Source organism: Apis dorsata, unplaced genomic scaffold, assembly GCF_000469605.1.
Source record: "Apis dorsata unplaced genomic scaffold, Apis dorsata 1.3 scaffold_882, whole genome shotgun sequence".
NCBI lineage: Eukaryota > Metazoa > Arthropoda > Insecta > Hymenoptera > Apidae > Apis > Apis dorsata.
In genome coordinates this window covers 2,870-6,293 of record NW_006263998.1, presented here as the reverse complement: position 1 = coordinate 6,293, position 3,424 = coordinate 2,870, and positions in this window count along the sequence as shown.

The window sequence follows — 3,424 nt, the reverse complement described above, 5'->3', positions numbered from 1 at the left end:
TCCCAATTGTTTTTTTTTTTTTTTACCTGAAATTTTTTTTTATATCCGTTCAGATGATTCTTCTTTCTGAAACGTGTGACGCGCTCCAACTGCAAAGTTTAATTAACGTTTTATTAACAGCGGTTCGAGACCGCTTTTAATAAAAAATCGATAAAAAACATAAAAAAAAAAGATGAAATCAAATTCAAAATGGCTATGTATACTAACGATGATATTTACTCAATGTATGTGCGAAAAAAAGTCAAATATTTATTGGAATTTTACGTTTGCTTGAAAAATTTCATAACGTCATCGCGTCAACCTATCATAGGATAGGAAATCTCCATGAAGCATACGTCACTGGTCTCGAATGTGAATGAAAGAAATTTTTTTCGAACGCAATCGAAATCCGAGGAAATAAAAGAAAAAAAATTGTTTTCGAGAGATGTTTTAAAATTTAAATTAAAATTTTTTGAAAACAAAAAATTTTGTAAAAAACATTCTCAAAAACAAATTTTGAAATTTTTGATCAATATATCAATCGTGCGTCTCGAATGTTTTTTCAACGAACGAATATTTCGTATAGATCAAAATCAATTTCGATTCTTCGCAATCGAAAAAAATCGAATTCTCCTGTCACAAGAAGATTTCGTTCGAATTTGCAACTTTTACTTTCCCATCGATGAAATGCGATCGTATTTCATGGCGATTCACCTTATCCATGGACCCTTGTGTACACGATAATTATATAAACGCATCGTGCAAGAGCTTGCGTAATCGTGCAATAGAACGGCGATATCGTTATTGCAGAAAGAATTTAACAAGGAGGCATCTCTTCGGGGTCAAAGTTTTTTCCCAGGATTTTTTTGTCACGATAAATCTTATTCAGACCTAACGATAGATTTTTGCAATGCTATGTTATACTCTCGGGTATAATAAAGCACTTATTATCATCACAATAGGGAATGGAAATTATATATTTTATTTCGAGTAGTAATACGTTCATGGAAAGAGAATTATATTTGGAATTCGTTAAAAATAATAAATACAAGTGTAGCGGATAATAAATAAATCTGTACGTATAAATAATATGTGTATTTTTTCTTTTCTTTACCATCGCATTATTGATTCTTAAAGAATAATAATCTGGAAGGATGATGTCATCGTTGTATTTCGACTTGTTACTCTAATTTGTAGAAAAAAAAAAATCATTTATTATTATTATTCACGGAAAAGAACGTTAAAATTAAACTATTTGATTATTTTCACGTCTCGATTAGATCCGCGTCAAGAATGCAAATCAAGCATTTTCTCTCGCCGATATTTTGCGCGCATTCTTCTTAAAATGAAAAAAAGGAAAGAAAAGAAAAGAAAAAAACCACGAACGAGGATATACATCGTAACCGGTACGCAATCGGTGGTTCCTTCCTTCTCTCTATATCTGTTTTCCTACGAGAACGAGAAAAATTAGGAAACTTTCTCCGTCCATAGGAATTGCGGAGACGATATCTCGTAACGTGTTATTGTTTTTGCAAAAGTAAATCGATGTAATTCGCTTACGCGGTACAACGATCGAGAGGTTTAACGAACACGTGGCCGCGTGTGAATGTGAAGCCGCGTGTGTAGGAAGTGTGGCCGAGAGGAGAAAGTAAGGACGAATATGCTCGTTGTTCGATATATGCATATAACCGAGCGATGGCTACAAAGCGCTTTTAGCTTCCTGTACAATTCACTTTCGAATCGATCTATCTATTTAAGAAACGTTGTGACACTTTTACCAATTTTAACCTCTTTTTTCTCGTATCGTATCTCTCGATGCAATCCAGACGATTTATCTATGATATTTATCTACGATGAAAACAAAAAAACTGCGATTAAAGCTTTCGCACAGAAGCGTTGTGTTTCGTATATATCGAATAAAAATATACGCACATATTCTCAAAAGTAAAAGATGCGTTATAACACACGATCGTTGTTACATAAAAGCGTTGAGGTTAATCGGTGAAGAAGAAACTCGAACTTTCTTACCGACTTAGACCTCGTCGCGGTCTCTGCCGTGACCGTGTGTCAATTCAGTGAAAGTGTCGCTTTGTGAACACTTTCGACCCACGACTTCTGAACCCGGGATCAGAAAATTGGCAACACTGATTAACGAACGAAATCGATTCGACACGCTTGAGAAAATATGAGCGAAGTTTTGTTCGAAACGTAAACAAGAAAGTGAGGATTACGTTTGTGCGATTAATAAAATGCAAGGTTACTTTGTTTACAAGTTCGAATCATCATCATTATCGATTTTTTCACGATCACTTATCAGCTTCGAACAATGAGATACGTTTACACGTGCATTATCGAATTTCTCGTATACGTTATACATGCATAATATCCTATATCTTGTGTTTTCGAAACGAACGAAGAAATCTAAAAAAACAAACGCGTGACAGATGTAACGTAGCATTAATTGTAAGGCGTGTCGATTGGCGTGGTCAGGAAACGACAGCGATAGAAAAAGGAGAAAAAAAATAAAGGAACTTGAGTCACTTGAGTGGAATTACGCCATAAATTTCGCCCACCTTGGTCACCAACGTCAGAGTAGCGGGCGTTTCGTTCGGACAATTTCCCCGTTACGACTTTCCTTCGTGGCGGCCTTCTCCTCGCCTCTATTCCTACATCGAGGCGTCACGTATCGACGTTTCGACGTGTCGACACTGCTGGCCCGCTGTCCTGTCGCCGTCCAAACGTCTCTCCGATCTATCTCCAACCTTCCGTCGATATCCAAATTTCCCGCGGAATTAACGGAAATAACGGATACGAGATGGTACAGTGCGGTTACATGTGAAATTATACAGTGTAATATGGTGATCATGGACAGTGAGCGTTGACGATTGTTGTTTCTGCCAGAAGAAGAAAAAGAAGACGCACGTGTGCGAGTAGACTTTCGATTCGACTTTCTATTATTTTCCGTCGGAATTTTTCTACTCGAACGTCGAATTCCGTGTCAAATTCATTCTCGATTCGATCGGAACGAGCGATTTCGATATATTCGCATTCCCCTGTTATTTTTCTCGTTCTCAGCTAACTATATTCGCTCAACAGTGTGTGCAAACTTCGATCCGGTCGAGACCAGTCATTCCGGATCCGGATAATCGACTTGGCGATGGATAAATCGTTTAAAAAAATATCTTCGTAACGTTCGTACGTTGTGTTATGTGTATTATTTCAGCAAACTGTTATTGGAACGTGCGAATCGGAAGCGGATCGGAAGAGTGGGTAAGTGATCGATCGATTTGAACGACGAAACGTGTCACGTTAGAAATTATAAATATTCGATGCGAGATTTGTTTGCGATTTTTGTTTCAATAGAAAGTTGCTCGTCGCCACTTTTCATCGTGAAAATTGTTAGAGCACATCTTTCACTTTGTGAATTTAACACGAGCATTGTGGT